The 19486-nt window shown below is 40.3% G+C and overlaps 1 long non-coding RNA gene across 2 annotated transcripts; it reads left to right on the top strand.

Annotated features, from left to right (window-relative positions):
• The first annotated feature begins 4152 nt into the window (after positions 1 to 4152).
• LOC137841865 (uncharacterized) lies at positions 4153 to 15585 on the top strand. Of its 2 annotated transcripts, none has more exons than XR_011088805.1 (3): positions 4153 to 4329; positions 13774 to 13914; positions 14412 to 15585. It is a non-coding gene; the product is annotated as an uncharacterized lncRNA (long non-coding RNA). The 2 variants fall into 2 exon arrangements; XR_011088804.1 differs by lacking the exon at positions 14412 to 15585 and adding an exon at positions 14308 to 14408.
• The last annotated feature ends 3901 nt before the right edge of the window (positions 15586 to 19486 follow it).

The raw sequence follows: 19486 nt of genomic DNA, 5'->3' as shown, positions 1-19486 counted from the left end.
GCTGGTAAGAGTTGATGATGATCAGAGATTAAGGGTGGGACTTTCCAAACAGTGCGAGCCTTGAGCGCAGTCGAATTTGTACTCCATTACCCAGGAGCTTTTCAAAGCTCCACCCTAAATCTGTATGAAATTATTCTAGCGGCAAGGAAAGTATATTTACCTAATGTCAAATATTAAACATTACTGCCCATTAAAATATAGGCCTTCATTATATTTGGCCCGGTGCAGATGTGCAGCAGAGAAGGAGCAATTATCTTTCCCCACGCTGTGTACCTGGGCAGAGGAGCTGTCACTAATTCCTGGTGTCTGCCTGCGGATAACGAGCGTCTGCCTCGCGCGGCCCGTGGGGAAGTGAGCTACAGCTGCAGGCCGTAATTGCTTCTGAGAACCGGGCCCTTCATAATGCAAGTAAGCCAAATTGACCATGCAAAAAAAAAACGATGCATCCAAGCTTGTGGGCACTTTGGAAAGTCGGGGCCAAAATAACTCCCTCCCTGTCACGCAGCGCGCTGCTGGCAGCCGCGGGGCTGGAACACAGACCTCTTTATTCCCAGCCCCTCGCGCCTGCTCCGAGCTCATCCCTCGCTCACGTAACCTGGCCTGTGTCGCTGGGGCTGCACCTCTTCCTTTTGTCACAGTTCTGCAAACTGCTCGGGCTTGCTCAGTCCAAAGCAAAACCAAGAGGAGCCGCTCAGGCTGCGAGCGCTTGGAGGAGCCCGCAGCGCCCTGGTGACACCAAGGAGCCCTCTCTGTGTGTGATGGGACTGTGGGAACCTGGCACGGCTCCACCGGCCGGGGACATCAGAGGCGAGGTGATGGAGCTGGCCTCTGGATGGCAAGTGAGCCACCTCGGCTTGGATTTAGCTGACAGAGCAGGTCTAGGGGAGCGAGGAGGGGAACCTGGCAAGCCCGGCCCTGGGCCTGCTGCGCCGAGGGTCACCGCGCATTGTGCACACCGAGTCCTCGTGCAGCGAGACATGAAAAGCCCATGCTGGCACGACTTCTTATTAAGCTTGCTCAGTGACACAGAAACGCTTTTCTCTTAAGCTCGCTGAAAAGCTCTGGTGAATTTAGCTGAAAGTGCAAATTGCTGTTGTAACAATGAGGGATGTTCTTATTTTTCCCTGCTTAGATTTTCCTCCCATCTCTTTCCTTCTGACTCCTCTCTGCTTCCATTGTGAGGCATTTTCCTATTAAAGCTGAGCTTAGAGAGGGAAATAGAGAGTCCCTGGATGTCTATAATGCACAAGCTCTCAATCCTGCTGCCCACAGGTTTGCAGAGTAGCAGAAAATCAGTCAATTTTGGGGTAAAGTGGGAATTGAAGCTCCCAAAATAAGGCTACAGCAAGACAAGCTTTCTACCCTGTTGGATGAAATCACAAAGACAGCAAAAGAACTGGGGACACGTAAATTGTGAAAACACATTAGTCCTACACCTTCCACCTCAATTTTCTGCCTTTTTCTTGTTAGAGTAATTTAAAGTCCATGTGGTTGTATAACTCTGCTTTTAAAAAAAGTGATGAATGACAGCGTTTGAAGAAGCTGTTGGCTGTTTCATCCACATGCCACTGTTGGAAGCAAGAAAATATTAGCACAAAGCAAAAACGCAATGGGCTGTACAAAGTGCAGAGGAGTACCAGGCTTTAACCTGGCAAAACCTTGCAAAAACTCTCCTGCCCATAAATATTGGTTTCAGCTCACTGTACAGATGAATGCATTACTCCATGCTCATGAAGACAAAACCTCCAGTGAAGCTAGCCGACCAACACTGAAATCGGTTGCATTGAGCCTGAATAAGAACGATTAACATGTAACTGAGGCCTTTGCTGAAAGAAATTATAGGACATAGCTACACAAGAATAAGGACCCTATTAATGTCAATGGCTTTTAAATTTTGCTGTCCTTAGTGAATAAACCCAACCCTCTGTCAAAAAGTGTCCTAGTCAGCACCAGTTGAGTTTTTTATAAGGGATATTTCCTGGGAATGGAAAAGCAACCCTTATATCATGCAAATATGAGGAATAATTGAGCAAGAACTCTTTCCCCTGAAGCTCAGAAGTTTTGTTGGAGGGGAGCAGCTCAGGACTCTCTTTTGCATCGCATTCCCTACCAGACTGCAGCGCTCTGAGCAGGACAGCGCTAGCATAGGGCTAACACACAGCTCCTTGTTCCTGACATATAGGAAAAAGAAACAGTGAGTAATCATCAGATAGAGAAGATAAAGTCTTATTTTCTAAACCAGAAATAGACATTCAGCACTGAATGGAGGCATGATCCATTCTGTTGTTTCTTTTGGAAGTGGACTCTTGTAATAAAGTGAATGCGTCCCTTCTTGCTGTCAGGGGCTCCCAGCAGACAGGTTGTAATAAAATATAAAATTGAGTTTTTACCCCATAAGTACAATTGTTTGTCTCCCCCTGCTGATTTCCCAGCTCACTGGTGATATTATTTAAGATTACTTTTGAGATCTTCCTGCTGTTTGGCTGGATTAAGTTAAGAAATGTTCTTTAGAGGAGCAAAGCAGAAATCATGGAGCGTTTCTAACTGTGGAAGACCCTGAAAGCCTTGCTGCCTACATTGCAATTGCAGTCTCGAGGACCTTGCTGGGTGAAATCTTCCCTGGCTTACTCACCATGTGTGAGAAAAGGAATTTTTTGACCCAATAGTTCATTATAAACTTTCCTCAGAATGTTTCTCAGTTTCCACTACACTTCTCTGGGAAGTGTTCCTTAGGTCTGGGGTGGTATTTCTGCTTGAGATGTGCCTAAGAGCACTCAGGTCATCCCACAGCAGCCCACTAAGGGATCTTCAGATGGGGAATGTGATGGGAAGAACCAGGGGAGCTGAGTCTGCTATATCCCAATGAATATCTTTCTCTTTTCTCCTACCGTCTACGCAGGCAGGCCTGGAGGCAGAGAAGGGAGGAAAGAAATAGGCATTTGAATTTGTCTGGGGTGTCTCACAGAATGGCAGAACATGCTAAATATTCTACCAAAATTATAAGCAAGGGAAAGTACTGGCCATCCCACTTAACCCCAAACCTATATAGTTTGGTTCAAAAGTTGCCTGAAGCACCCCAAAGCCATCTGCAGTAAAGAAATCCCTTGAGCTGATATAAAAAGAAGGGGTATCCCCGTGTCTTTTCAGTGACGCCTGCTTTGAAATAGTGATAGTCATACATGTACTATAACATTTTTCCAGGAAAACTGCAAAGGTTGTAATTACATAGTCTTCATGGACTTGGAAATGGTTTAAGAGTTTAATGGTTTAAGGTCTGGTCATTTCTGGCCACATATGATAGAAGGCAGAAAAAGAAAATGACTTTTTTACATATAATCACTTTGGACAGTAGTAGTAGACAATGTGTAGGTGAAAATTGAATTAAAAGCCTCAGTCCTGCATCCCTCAGCCTTTTGAGGTTTAACATGAGATCACCATCATTGCTTTAATGAATATTTCTCCTTCTTCATTCATATTTTTTTTTTCTTTTTCTAAAGAGGGGACAACTGGGGAGGGAGATGTGGGGTTGGAGTACTACAGAAAAAGGGTGGCAACTAGAAGACAACAGTAGGCAGCATGGACTGCGTCTCGTTACTGCTCATTTCGGAGGTGCCAAAGCTACATGGGACATTGTCATTATTATGGCTTAAAGTTGGCTAAGGTCACCCCGGTTCATCTGTTTTATACATTGGTAGCCTTCTACTTATTACTTGCCAAACAAACCTTTTTATTTTTGCACACGTTTATGTTGATTTTGTGGTTTCTGAAATTGGATTCTGGCTCCTACAGGCCTGTGTTTCCACGGCAACTACGGACCTTATCTGCTGCTGCTGTTTGGCAGACAGACAACAAGGCCTTTCAGTTTACTTCTCTCTTTTTTTTTTTTTTATATTATTTTCTTTAAAAACCTTTTTCTTCTTCATAATTTTCTCTTTTTTCCTCCTTTTTATTATTTTTACTTTTCCCAACCCCTGTCATTTAAAAATCACATAATTAATTGAGCACATCCTGTGCCACACGGGGCTGCCACGACTTTGAAGTCCCAATAGATCATTTTATAGAGCCATGGGTACCATTTTTTCCAGCACAGCACCAGGCGCCAGTGCGAGTGCTTGTGGAATTTAGCATATCCTACTCCAGGTATGATAAAGAAACCTTGGCACCTTCTGTTTGTTTTTACTAATTTCCTTTCCAAACTGCCTTTTCAATACAGAGGAAAGACCTCAGGACTTAAAGTTTGTTATTTTCTCTCCAAAGTTAGTCCCTGTTCCCCCTGCCTCCCTCCCTCCCCTTCCTTTAAACCAGACTGAACTGCTTCTTCGCTTGGTGGTAAGTTTTCTTTTTTTCTTTTCTTTTCTTCAGGAAAGTGTGGTCTGATTTAGCATCGTGTAGCTCGGAGCTGTTACTGATCCTATAGCAGCAGCGAAACCAGCCGAGGGGAAAAGACCCTGACAGGCTCTATTAACCCTTAAAAACAATAAATGATCTCATCACCTTCTCAAATACAGAAGAAGAAATAATAATGCAATAATTTACTTCAGTGAAGGAACAAGTCTTTTGGGGATTGATACTGAAATCTATCCCAAAAGACACTGTTGCTGGCACTAATGAAGAAGGGCTGCTTTTCCACTAAACTGAAAATAAACTGCAATGTCCCTCAGCATTGCAGAACATGCATATACAGGCATGGTTAGACATGTACTATGTGAAGAATAGAGAGAGAAAGACAGAAGATGAGTGGAAACCTGCTAAATGAAATGAATATACAGGTGAAAAATAGCTGATTTTCCTGACAGGAGGAAACTTTGCAGTGGCACCATTGTTCAGCCTGCATTTGAAACAAAGGGCTTTAAAATCCCATAAAAACTTTTTTCTTTTTTTTTTTTAAAGAGTCAGGAACTTCTAGGGATGGGTTTAAAACTGCTCGTTTTCATGTATTTTTCCACATTTTGAAAAGGCAAACTTAATCACATGGAGTAGCTTTGTAGCGAGGAGCTAATTCAGGATTAATCCCTGCAGAATTACTGTCTTCTATTTAGAAAGGCGGACATTCTGCCTTACAAAGAATAATAGAAAAAGAGATCTTATATACAGACATACTAAACCAGCTTCTGACATCTAATGGGAAATTACATTTCTGTCAATGAGATCCAGAAGACAGTGTAAAAATCCTGTAGAAAAGATTTTATTCTCTCTGAAAATCTGAACAGATTTTAAATGATTTCTGGGCATATTTATGTTTAATTTTTATAGAGCTACATTTATTTCATCACTACTCAGGGTCTTATTCAAACTCTCATGTTGTAAATGAAAAGATTTCCATTGATTCCAATGAACTTTGGATTAAAGAGTTAAGAAGTTTCTGTGAGGCTAAAAATAGGAAACAATTCATTACAAAATCCCAGAGGTTCATTTTTAAAACCTATATGTTTTACTCTGTTAGTCTGTGGGACAAAACCTTGTATATTCAGTTATCTTATGTCTGTAGATTCCTACATAAATCTATTTCGATCTAGATAAAAAAGCAGGCAAAGCTGATTACTGTCTCTGTCTATATTCAAATGCTTCTCAAAATCAATTAATATCGGATATCTCCAGCTATTCAGAGTCCTTTTAAAGACAACTGTATTTATAATGACTATTTTACAATTCCATTAAAATATTTGTATTGATTACTGGGTCATACTGTGTTTTTTAGAAGTATTTTTGCTGTTGCAAAAATACAGTTTTCTGTCTTCCTTCCTCTTTTCTCTCTTTTATTTGTTCTGCCTTTCTTGAAACCTCACACATTCACTGTAACTGAAGAATATCATGAGCCTTATAATCCCCCAAATCTAAATCCTATCTCACTTCTTATATACCTGGAATTATTTCCCTAATTCTCTGCACCACCGGTATTTTTCTAACTAACAAAACCTTCGTGGTTACAGGAATTGAAGCTTTATTCACTCAACGGAGCTGGGACACTGATGTGCCACCATTGCTGGGGCAGAGGCAGCAGACAAATCATTATTCTTTAGGCTGCTCAGGAGCCAGTTTCAGCAAGTATCTGAGGGATGCAGATGGCCAGTATATTCGCCATAAAGAGACCAGAGAAACTCCTTTTAAGCTGCTTTCTGTGTGTGTGCTTGTTACAGGTGCTAGAGCAGAACAAAAACTAAGCACAGAGCAAACCAGTGCTCAGTATCAGAGGTTTCCTCCAAGGAAGCCACACAAAGTGCTGTGTGAAGCTGGCATTGCAGCCCATGCTTATGGGACACATCTGTCAGGAAGAGCAGGGGTTGACCCCGGATCAGGCTCAGCATTCCCACCTCCCTGCACCTTACAGCTGATGTGCAGAATCTGAGCTCCTGACCTGGCCAAGAAACAGCTCTATTCCACTAGGTATTATAGATGAAAAAACTTTGAAAAGCTTTCCTTTGGGACTGAAGACACAATGCAATTTTAAAACAGTAATATTGTTATTGAGTTATCCAAAAGCTGCTGCTGTACACAGCCTGTGTAAGAAGTAGCATGCCAGAATGAATGCCTTCAAGCCATTGCAAGGTTGATTCTTCCCTAAAATCTTTACATTTGGTTGCTCTTGTCTTAAAGCTGCTCAGATTTTGTTTAAAATTTCTGCTTGGAGCTGTTTTCATAGTTTCTGAGTTATTAAAGTGGTATTTTTATGTACATTAATGATAGCAGGCAAAAAAATTATTGAACTTTGCAAGCAGCAGGCTTTCTAGTTGCTTGGCTGACCCAAGGAACACATTGAGCAAAAGGTTTCCTTCGAGTTAACTTTAAAAGGACAAAAAGTCTTCCAATTTCATTTTGAAAATGTAATTAAATCTTTTTTTTTGCAATCAAATAAAGGACTATTTGGAAAGAAAGAATGATGGATATCAAAGCATTTCTATGTCAGAAACATTGCAGTGACCCATGTTGTTAGTGTTGAATTTTTTTCTCATTTGTGTAGGTCAGAACTACAGTGGAAAGCACGATTTGCAAACAGCTCACATTAACTGGAAACTACAATAGTTGGCAAATAAAGCATGCAAGAAATTTCACCTTTCTCTTGTGCATAAGACTCTGCAGGCCAAATCCTGAACTCTTGGGGGTCTCTAAAAGTTTTGCCACTTAATTAACAGAGACACTGCTCCAAGAATTAGCATACCGAAAGAAGGTTTAGACTTGAAGGACAACTGTATTCAACTTATATATTTATAGACACTAGACTGATTGGTCAGTCAATTATTCTCTGGAATTTTGTGGACTCCAGGCATGTCAGCTCAAGATATATGAACCTATCAATTTCAGTAATAAAACTCCATAAATCTGTCCTAGATTTGGACTTGCAACAAAACCTGGAAGTTGGCAAATTTCAAATCATTTTGGGGTGATATTACAAGAAATTACCCACCAACTACCTAGCATGGTCTTAATAAGATAGAATATGAACATTAAACATATATATATATATGTATGCATAAGTAGTGAGCTAGTTAAAATAGCCATTGGGTTTTTATGATAATTTCTCCAACTTTAGGAGTGTAAACCTGTACATTTTTTCCCTGCAAGACAGAAAGTAGACAATGAAGTTGCAGAAAATGTATGAGACTGGTTTTGTTTAACTTTGGTCTTCTCAATTTACTCCCACTGCCATTGCCCTCTGGATATTTTTATGGAAGTAAAAGAAAATGCTTCTTTTATATGTTAGAGTTATGTATGTGGGTGACTCATTTGGCAATATTAATAAGAAGTAGACTCAGTTTTCTTTTGAAATCTCCTAAAAAAAATTATATAAGTGAAAGAGAGAAAATAGTCAAATTGCAGAAAGAGGTCCTTTACTGCGCTGGGAGGGTTTTACCTTTCATATGGTGTTCCTAATTTTGCAGAATAGCAAGTTCAAAACAAAACAAAACAAAAAAGCAAAGAAAATAAATAGTATGAGTTGCAAGTAGAACTTGTCCAAAGGAAAGCCAGGCTGGGGATATTTTTGTTGTTGCAGAATTGTAGGTACAGTTCATGCCTGGGAAGGACTATGAACTTTTCAGTCTAAGACACGCTTTGTTTCAGGGTGACAATAGCACAGAATGCTGTAAAGCACGGCTCTTCCTCTTGAGCTGTCTAGCTCTGCTCCCCATTGACTGCAGATGGATCTTGCAGATATGGAGGAGTTGCCTAACTTTTACAGGGCAAAAATGAACTCAGAAGAAGCCCATTTCTCATGTGTATCTGCTTTTGGTCTTTGCCAGCATTGTGGTACACGTGATAGTTCCATCTTGAACAGCTACATAGCAGGGATTCTGTCTTGCTATAGGATTTTTTCAAAGCCTTTACCCTATAAAGTCTTTCACCTTTTGGAGCCAGGTTAGTTTTCTTCCATGTGATAACACTATTCTAAAATATAATACAAAAAAAAAAAAAAAAAAAAAAGGTATCAGAGGAGAGGGAAACAGGACACTTATAACATTCACAAATGTAAGCAATATCAAATAAGTTTCTAGAAAAATACCCCTCCAAATTCTACCAGTGTGGCCCCCCACTTTTTCAGTTCATCTCTTGAATTAAATATAATCCATAATTGAATTACAAAATCCACTGGGCCTATCAGGTACTTTTGACAGGCAAGTGCAAATAAAAGACACTATGCTGATGAAAGCTATACGCAAGATAACCCTGAAGCAAAATGTGCCCAAGTCTGAATGACAGCACATAGTCTGAATGGTGTCTGTTGGGTTGGAGCTCTACTGGACCTTTTGCTAACATTGCCTTTCTACAGCAACGCAGCATATCAGTTTACTCCAACGTAGCATTTTTCAAGAGTGGAAGCATCCATCCTTAATTTTCCCCATTGTCTGTGTCTGCATTAGACAGCAGTCTCAGTCAGGGTCAGTAACTAACTATTGCTATTGAATCACTATGAATATATTCACAAATAAATCCCTAATAATTAAATTCTTAGGGTTTTGATCTTCCTCAGAGGAGCAGAGTAATTTTTGTTCCCTTATGGATTAGATTATCCTGAAAGGTTATGATTCAAGCCTTCCCTTTTTCTCCGATATGATTCTTCCAGACCTAGGGACTGATAGGGCCCTGCACAGCACCAGGTCTATGTTTTCTCTGTAAATACAGCCTACAAAATTTCAACAAGTCAGCTCTTGTGTGCCACACCGAGAGATTGATGACAAACCACATTATTTTTCCCCTCCATATAACTGCCCACAATTACAACGGTACTCTCTCAAAACACTGGTTTGTTTTTGTCCAAGGAGGAAAGAGTGCAAGCACGGTCTGATATCTCAGTGTAGAGCTGGCAGCAACACTGAGCAGCATTATTTGTGGAAAATGCCCTTTTTTCCTCTCTTTTTTTTTTTTTTTTCCAATCTGTGATAAAATATTGGATTTGATTCTGCCACATGCAGTTACACAGAGCCACTAACTCATCAGCACAGGGGCTGTCCATACCAAGCAAAGGAAAAGAAGGGATCACGGCTTTGCAAGGCTTGCTCAGAGCTCTGGCCTGCTTCTGTGATACCAAGGTTGCACCCAAAGTAAAACACCTGGTGAAATTAGGATTCTTAGTTCTTTCCATAGATTAGCAATATGATTTTGATTTTTAACCAAAGATCCATATTTTCTGTTTCTTTTTGCTTGGAAGACAAGTGACCTGACACAATAATCCAGTTCTGATCACTTGTAGAATGTTTCTAATGTTCAAATACACAAAGCTGTAAATTGGCAAGACAAACAAATTACAAAAACAAATTAAGAAAATAAGTAAAAGACCCTGTTTCCAGAAAGAAAGATGATTGCCTGGAGAAGGGGGACCATATTAGTGTTACCCTTAATCCCTTCTGATTTTACCATCCAAATCCCTTATCTTTGTATTGACATTCCTCCTGCATTTTGATTGTATCGCTTTAGACAAAATAAGACAGCAGTTCTGGGAGCACACTGATAGTTGGGTGCTCTGATGATATTTCCAGAAATGCTGCTGTCCTCCAGATAACTGAATTCCCAGACTCAACTGCAAGCTTATGAGCAAAAGCAGCACCTGAAAAGCAAGACTTCTTGCTTTCAAGTGAAAAATGCTTAGAGCATCAAACATATGTCAAAATCACTAATTTGTCATGAAGCCGCTACAGGCTTATATCATCAATCATCTTGACACACTGTACTTGAAACAGTGCTGAAAAGATACAAGTCATTTACTCAAAAATGTTTTCTTTATCTGTGTGTGCCCTTAAAAACTTCCATAATAGCACTGAAATCTTTGCATTCACTATTCATTGTTTACAGTATGGGTTTAACTGTTGTAGTTTGTATATGAAACTAGAATCACTGAGTCTTTCTTCATTCGGTAGCACTTTTATTCAAAACATGGATGTGCAGCACATTTTCAAGTGATAAAAGACCTACTTGTATTAACTTTCCCCCCTTACGCTTTGAAACTTTTCTGCTAATTCCAGTGCTTTGTTTTAAGATTTCCAGCTGAATTGTGGTATTCTGAGAGTCACAGATCATTCAGAGTGCTTTGGATGCAAAATAAATGACTGAATTCCTCAGCTATGGCACACATATTACCAATATTTAGCTACCTCTGGAAAAAAATGGAATTTTCAATGAGACAAATTTAATCAATCCAATTTTTAGGGGCCACATATATAATTTCTATATTTTCTAGTCCCTATACAAAATTTTAATGTGTGTTAATCTCAGGTATACTGTACCCCAAAGTCTCTCAATATTGTCTGTGAGACTATTCTGGCTTCTAAAGCTTTATGTAGCTCTAGCAAAGATATACAAGTTCCTAAAAGAACAGTCTAAAATTCCTCTGAAATTATAAACTGTAGCTGCATTGGTTGTTTGAAGCGAAAAAGTTCTGAAATCTTAATCCTTCCTAGAAAACTCAGGCCCAAAATAACAAAAATATGGAAAATGAAATAATGTCTCGAGATCTCAGTCACAGATGAACCAGAACTAAAATACAGTCTTCCAGATTTTGTGAATCACAAACCAAATTAGGGAGTAAGATCTTTGAACTGAAATGTTAATGTTCATTCCCCAAATTAAAAATAAAATAAAATAAAATAATTCTAATGAAATACTGGAAATCCAACCTTTGGTTCCAGAAGCACAATGAGTGTTGTCAGCAAATTAAGATTCACACAGTTTCTTGTGTGGGGGAATGGGAAGCATTTTAAAGAAGTTTTGGCATCAAAGCAGGATAAAGAGAATTGGGCCAATGCCTCGAGGAGCTCTGAAAATCCCACCAGTTTTCCATGCAATTTCTGACACCTCTCTGGAAAGTCTGCACAGCTTAATCCTGGGAGCTGCAGCCCTGCTCTTGAGCTGTGTTTGGAATGACTTGAGAATGAAGTTAACAGGAGTGGGAACTGTCTGCAGTGAACTTTAAAAATCCTTTTGCATTTGTAGCAAATTCATATACTTTTTTTTTTTCTTTTTTCCCCAATTTTTTTCAACAAGTAGTCAGTTCAGAATGTCGTGATCTGTAAGGCCATCTGTAGACACTTTGGGAGGTTTTTTTTTTGTAAAGATGACAGGTCTCAAGATGTGGCTTTGCAGGAGCACTGACTTGGGATACTGAGGTGAAAATGAGGGGAAGAGCCTACAGCATATTTCTTTTCCTTAAAAAAAAAAAAAAAATGAAAAAAGAAAAAAGCAGAAAGAGAGCAATAAAGCAAAAGGCATTTCCTAAAGGTAGCCATTAAATCATTCAACACACTGGCCCCCTGAGAGCACAGAGATTCCTCTTTCCTTTCCAGAATGGGTTTTTACTAACCATTTCTCATCTAATGCTCGGTGTCTTCACCTGGCTCTCTCTGGGCATTTCCCCAGACTTCATGCAGCAGGACAGCACCGCAGCTCTCTCAGAGATGGGCCTTGGCCCATATATCACTTTCAAAGAATTTTTCAATGGGTCCCCAATGATGTCAACCAAGGGCTCTGTTTTGCTCGTGATAATGTGCTAATGCTCCAAGACTTGGCATAAATTTTCTCCGCGCATCATCATTTGTCAAAGTCACAACATGGGGCTGGAAAATGAAAAGAAAAAAGAAAAAGGAGAAGAAAAGGAAAAACACAACAAAAACAAAACCCCAGACCAAATAAATAAATAAATAAATAAAAATAAAAAAGCAAAGCGCAACAACAACAACAACAACAACAACAACAACAACAAAAACAGTAGGAAGAGGTAGAAAATGTGGCTTTCTTTTTTTTTTTTTTTTCTTTTGTCCCATGTGATTTTCCTCTGCTCCTTTCCCCCCTTCTCCTTAATCTGCAAAACAGTTGATTGTAGAGAAACGGTAAGCGAAGGCTTTAGTTTCTCCCTCCTATGTATGCCTTTGTGTGTGTGTGCATGCACGTGCATGCTGGACATTTTTATAAATGGAAAATCAGAATTCATTAAGGGAGCCTTTACCACCTTTGGTTAGGAAAATGCTTTGGGAGAGTTGGTCAACTGGCGTTTGCTCCCAGTTAAGTCATCATTTGGGCTGATAAAATTAGATGGAAAAACATGATCATATTGAAAGGGCCTAATGGCTGATGGGATTTGCTTTTAATCATCTCTGAGGGAACAATCCCACAGACCACATCAAAATGTTTTCTAGAGCTTGCTTAAAGGGAAAATAAAAGAAGTGTAGACAGAAAAAAAATAAAAATCAAACATTTAAACCTTTTATTTCTGTTTCTTTTCTGCTGTTTTCTTTTTTTTTCTTGCTTTTTTCTTTTTTCTTTTTTTCCCACCATCTCTTTGCCTAGCTATCATTTTAGTTAGCTGCTGATAAAACAGTTCAATTTGAAACGAGTGATGAAAACAGACTGATTTGGATGTTTAGCTGACATTTGTGTTCCAAAATGCCAAGACAGACAAAATGCACACTGCTAACACCATGGGTAGTGCCTGTGTAGCAGCGTGCTCGAGGTCCAGGAGGGGAGCTGTGACAGCATTTGGGTCCTCTTCCCTCCCTTGTGTTTTTATCTTTGTAGTTCATAAAGGTAATATAGATTCTTTGGTAAAAAGCAAGAAACTAAGGTCAATTCTCCAACAGCATTTGAAGTAGTCAATCTAATCTACCTGGAAAAAAGCATGTCTGGGCCAGACATTTTATTTGCTATCAATGCATCCAGGCCTTAGCTAGAATCAGATGAAAGTTGATCTAAATGAAGGGAAAACATACATAAACTGATGGAGTTAAACCAGTGGAGTTTCACCAGGGATGCTCAGTGTCCTGCCGCTACTTCTAGCTCAGTGATTGGTAAATACATTGACAGAAAATGACAACCTCTCAAAGCTTCCAAGCTCTTCTCACTGGTGCATTCACTGAGCAGCACTCACCTGCAGTAGCTGTCCCGCTAAAGTCTATGCGAGCAGTGGTGCAAAGGTGAGATTTGTACTACAATCCCTGAGACAGATTTAATGCATGTTTGTGTGGCAGAATCCAGCGTGCAATATTTTGCAGAATAAGACCTTTGCTGTATTCAAGGTAATTTTATTTAAACCATTAACAGGTAGGCTTTGCACTACCTGTTAGCCACTGCTGGCTTCCCAGAACCAGCAAGAGAGCCTGGAAACTCTAACGGGATTAAAGTTCGCAGCCATTAAGCCTCTCCTTTGTTGCATTCTGTCATTTGATATATAGCTGTTTTGCCTTAAAAATATTATATTAAACGCTGCTCAGTCTCTGTGCATTGAAGTGGCACCGTTCCTGCTTCCAGCTCTCGAGCAGGCACCGAGGCTTTATCATCGGTGTCCTCTTACAGGCTGTATCTTAAATCACGGCATGAAATCGAGCCCTTCGCTGTGCTTGCTGTCTGTGCGTGAGCCACATCAGCGGCTGGCAGCGCTCCCGAGCCCTGGCATCCTTCCTCAGCAGCCTTGAGTCCAATTAGGCTTCACCTCAGGTAACTCTTCAAAAGAAAACTCTAATAATCATAATGTGATGGGCGACATGTCAGGAAAAAGAAAATAACAGCCTGAAATCCGGTATTAACCTGCAATGGAAAACAAGCCATGGGGTATTTCCATGAGGAATCTTGGAAGCCATACAATGGGTGGGAGGGAAGGGACGGGGGAGAGAGGGAGCTCATGCTGGGACGGGTGTGAAAGGGAAAGGGCCTTCGCCAAGGTCTGCTCCTAACCCAGGGCTCGTGGACCCAGTTTTGGGTTTCTTACCTCTGCTGACAATTCGCTACACTTGCTATCAGGGAGATTAGAAAGGAAATGTTTACAGAGGGCTTTCTCTGAAGAGGAGAAGGAGCTACACGATGCTATAACTATTTTTCTTTCTCTTTTAGTTTTGAGTACAGCTTCCCCCTATCACTGGGCCTGCTCCTGCCACACTTTCAGGGTTCTCCATACCCCTTTAAGCCCCAGGAATCAGATCTGGGACTTGTTGCAGAAAGATCCAAAGGAGAGAGGGAAAACGGAGCGAGATGCAAACAGAGAGGGGGATGGCTGTGGCACCCCATCCTTCTCCTGCATGGGATCCCTGCCAGCTCTACAAGCACTGGGCTGGTGCCAACTATCGCGTTCGCCCGTCCCCATCCTCCTGCATCCTCCAGCAGCCTCTGTCCAGAGCCACGCGGCTGTCCTGGGGGGGACCCATCCCTTGGGAAAACCAGTGGAAACCGGAGTTAGTCCTCGTCTGTTTAACTAGCTCTTCATTAGGTATGCTTTCTATAAACACAGATTAAAAGAAAACAAACAACAAAAAATAAAGATACTGGAATTACTCTGAGGAAACTGTATCTTTGTGGGCCAAATTAAACTTCATATAATAGCTCTTCTTTATATGAGAAGGGAATAATGTCTTCAATTATATCAAGGCATGTAATTACACACTTATGCACTAAATTAAATACGTTTCTTTTTTAGCACAAATCAGGTTGAATATCAATTACAGCTTCTAAAAACATATGTAGTTAAAAAAAATCCACTTCATATATTTAACTTTTCAAGATAATTTTATTAATATGTCCACCGATTATAATTTAATGTACAAATTGCTTGGCATAGAGTTTTTGATGTAGTGCAAAACCAGCAGTTTCAAAGTATTGAAGAATGCCAAACTCCAGGGAGAACTGCACTAAGCAAACCTATCTGTGCAAAGAAAACTCTGTATTTTCAAAGATTGTTATCAAAATGGATGCTGACTAACGGCTTGTTTAGCCAAGAACAATATGTTTGCTTCTTACAGGGTTCCTTATTTTACTGTGTATGTTTGGCCTCCCTGTGTCATTTCCGTCACGAATTCATCACAGAGAGGCAGCCGTACAGTATTTGATATAGAGATGCCTCTGGTTTCCACAAGCTGAAAGCACAGACAAATTGTGCAAAAATACTGAGCAAAAGTTTCAGACTGGATCTGGAAGGGAAAAATGAAGTCTATTTATTTAGTTTAGCCAGTTCTGTTTAAGTGGGAAAATACTGAGAACTGAAAAACTGTGTTGAAAATGTCATGATTCTCAAAAATAATCCTGCCAATTATAGAAAAGTCACTAAAATATTGCTTTTTAAGTATGGATACGTATTCCTGAATACACATTATGAATAAAACGTTTTTTCAGACAATATTTACTGATGGTTTCTAATGTTTCAAATCAGACTTTCACTGTACATATTTTTCATTACAGCGTTCAATCCAGCATGTAAGCATATATTTCATCAGAGTTCTGTAGCTATGGACCCTAACTGATTATTTGCTTAAAGTTAAGCATGAGCTTAAGTAGTCGGCTGCGTTGGCGCTTACATGGACATTCCCACCAGTATAATATTCCTAACCCCTCCTGTGATTACTGTATTCCCCATAATGGGAACCCCAATATTACTAAGGACTTGGCCAATCTTGTCCAATGTCAACAGAATGGGAGGTGCCATTTCATTAATTTCCCCTGACTAGGGACAAAAATAACTTCATATATTTCTTGGTTTTGTGTTTCAACCTCCAGGAGAACAATTTTCTTAAAAAGTAAAAAAATTGGTTACTTTATACCCTAGTTGGTTACATTAGACTGTAATTTCACAAGGCATCAGTGATTCCAGAGACTGATTTTTGACAAGAAAAAAAATGACCACACATTTGCTAACATCAATAGTCACCTTTCCTCATGCATAAAGCATATGAACACATTTTTGGCTGTCAGTATTTGAACAACAGAAAATGGGAAGGAAGAAGTATAGACATGTTTTAACTTTCTGACAAACTGTTTTGATGAACGGGGATCCCCGCACTGGCTAAAGAGTGAGGACAGAAAAATGGGTCCCTGTGGTGCAGGGCAAGATCTCCTCTAATAACAGAATGAGTGAGCAAATCAGGGGAACCACAACTTTCCTACTGTGTGAGAGACCACAAATAATGGAAGATAAACAGATACGAGAAGGAGCAATTCATTTTCCATGCCCATTAAGTTTTCCAGGTAGAAATGGGTGTCAATGTATTTATGATTTGGTCTCTTATGTCTCTTCAGGTCTTCCTTAAAGCAGACTGAAGATGGATTTTGGGTTTTGGTCCATTTTGTAGTGTATTCAGCCCGTGTTTGATAACGGGCTAAAATGAACTCTTATAAATCTTTCTGCAGCTATGTAAAGCAGGACTCCATTACAAATCTGTAGCTACCCAAATGGTTAAAATCCTGGTATAATAAAGGCCATGTGCATAACTTCTGAAACCATTGCAACAAACGGCTTTCCTTTTTATGTATATGATATCGCTGTGATTGTTTTTATACTGCACTATCAGTAATAACACAATACAATCACATATTTGAAACCGGGATTAATATTTTTGCAGCCACTAAACACCTGAAAGCCCTCTTCTCCTCCCTTTATCGGCACACTTCATTTTTATGAGGGTATTGCATAAAATGAGGGAGTGCAGGGAGTTGCCATGTCATGAAAGGCCAGGTGCCCATCTGTTTCAAAATAACTCTTATAGCTATAGTTAAGCTTTAAATGCTTTAAGATCATGGGGTGTCGAATATAAGGAAATGCATTATTCAGTGTGACAACATATGAGCAACTGCACTGACAGGGCGCTAACACGGCCCTCCTGGATAACCCGCACAGCTCCTGCAGGGACAGTTCCTCCTCCACTGTCCAACCGAGGGATGATGCCCACAGGAACACCAGAGTCCCCATAATGAGGCTTTTTGTAGGTATACACACTCTGTGCTCTCTGCCCCAAATCTGCTGTGATGACAAAGCAGTTGGGCACACAAGGTGAACTGACTGTTGGGTCTAGAGAGGAGCCAGGAGCAAAATTTGCTCTTCTCCCCCCCATAGGGAGAGGAGCAAAATTAATTAGTTTTCCTATGGGTCCTCTAGCAGGGTTGATGGGTTCACATTTTTCTTTGCATTGTCTACCCCTGTGATGCCCCTTTGTTATGTGGGCGAAGGGTAGTAGGCAAATGAAATACAGCTTGTGTGTGACTGGACTGTGAGGGTTTTGCTTGTCCTGAGGGATGTGTTGCCAGTCTGTCCCTGTCCCGTGTGGGTCAAAGCTCACTGAAACCCTTTGCTGAATGCAAAATCCCATCCAAAAATTGCATTACATTTAGGCTCCAATGTGGCTTCAGGTCTCCATTTGAAGGACAGCATAGACAATGCCCTGTGTGCCTTTTCCATGGTGTATATATATAAAAATATATATGTATATATATATATTTTAAAAAGGAAGCCTGTGGCAGGGGAAAGAATTAAAAACAGGTCTCTCAAATCCCAAGTTAACCTTAACCACTGGATTATTTTTTCTCTCTTGTGTGAATACTGCCTATGCATACTGTATACAAATATGAAAGAGATTTACTGGAGAAATAACCTGAGGCACAATAATACGTGTGTGCATGTGCGTACACATATATAAATATATATATTCTCAATATCAGCCTGAGAAAGCATTGCCTCATAAAAAGTCTCAGAACAGCCAGTAAATTCTGGGCCAGATTTCAACTCATGTTCCTGAGATAAGGACCAGAGGGAGGAGGAAGAAAAAGACAGCAGCAATCCTTTTATCCTTCTGGCCACATATGGTAGGTCTATTTCTTTCAGCAGATGTGAATAAAAATAGATATATTTACAATTGCAGTTGGATACAGAGCTGAGCATAAGCGAACACAGAGCAGCCGTTTTCATCAATGCTAATACCATAATAGTCTGGATTATGCAGTGCGCTGTTGCTATAATAACATTCGTTTGCTGTCAGCGCTCCTGTGTAAAAACAAATTAGCTGGATGATTAATGAATATCAAAAACAGCATGTGGATTCTCCTCTGTGATGCTTCAGCCCAGTGTGAAATCTGCTGCCGCAGAGCTGTCTCTGCTGTTTGCATTGCAGAGTGTCTCCTCGGCAGATGTGGGCATCACTGAGGAAGGTGGTTTCTGACCACAGTGTCTTTTCAGCCTTTTTTTTTTTTTTTTTTAATAAACAATATATCAGAGAAAACAGAGTCCAGAAATAGGTGTTGAGGTGAGAAATATCTCCTTTAAATGTAGTCTGACCTCTACCAGATCCGCATCCCTGAGGACAGCTTTATGGAGAGGGGCCCTACAGCAAACCTCCCAACAAGCAGCCAGGCAAGAGCTTGAATTACGAAAGCTGCTGATAAGCACTGAGGATCACCACGGTACTTTCAAGCATGTAGTAACACTTTATGTTCTGGGTGGACTTTGGGTGGGGAAGCTGGGGTTTAATTTGGGTTCACTGCAAATGAAACCTTTTAAAATAGCAGGAATGGTTTGGGTATGCCTATAGCACCACAGGTATGATGACACCTAACCTCGTGCTGACCTGATCTGGCACTTCCCCAGGTGAGAAGCAGTGTTATGAAGCAATAGTCACCTGGGTGGCAAAACCTGCTCTGATAAGAACACAGCACCATGGTGATAAAGCTACATTTCATCTGGGCCCAGGGCTGGTGCAGACACCAGCAGACATTGTAATTCTTGTAGGACCTAGTCAATCAACACTTCCACAGTAAAGAAGGGTAAAACATCTGGTGTACTGTCGTGGCGGTGCTATTTCCAGTGATTTAGTGTGTGCAGAATGATTTAATAAAATAAAAGATTACAATTAGTAATTGAATTTATGGATGCATGCAGTGGTTGAAGAGATTAATTCAAGTTATTCCAAATGTATAATGCAGTTTCATAATAAATCCTTAGCATTACATCTTACGAAATAACCAGCTGTGCAATACACTAGATATAAGCAGCGACAACATTTGGGTTCTTCTAAGAGGCTCAGCTTGACAGTTATGCTATCTCCTGTGTATATGTGTTTATACAGCTCTCAGAGCCCCGTTCTGTGTTTTATCATATCTCTGCTGCGATTTATTAACGCAGAGACACTTCAGTTCAAGATGTTGACTGAAGTGCTCAGTGATTCAAGGAGATTCTGATACCTTGAGCTGTACAAATGAGAATTTGTGTTCTTTGTCTTAGTGACAGTAGTTCTGGAGCTCACTCGGTAATAGAGAT

The sequence above is a fragment of the Anas acuta genome, chromosome 18 (genome assembly GCF_963932015.1).
Source record: "Anas acuta chromosome 18, bAnaAcu1.1, whole genome shotgun sequence".
Classification (NCBI taxonomy): Eukaryota; Metazoa; Chordata; class Aves; order Anseriformes; family Anatidae; genus Anas; species Anas acuta.
Note: the sequence above shows the minus strand (reverse complement) of the source record. Positions and strands in the feature narration are given on the sequence as shown.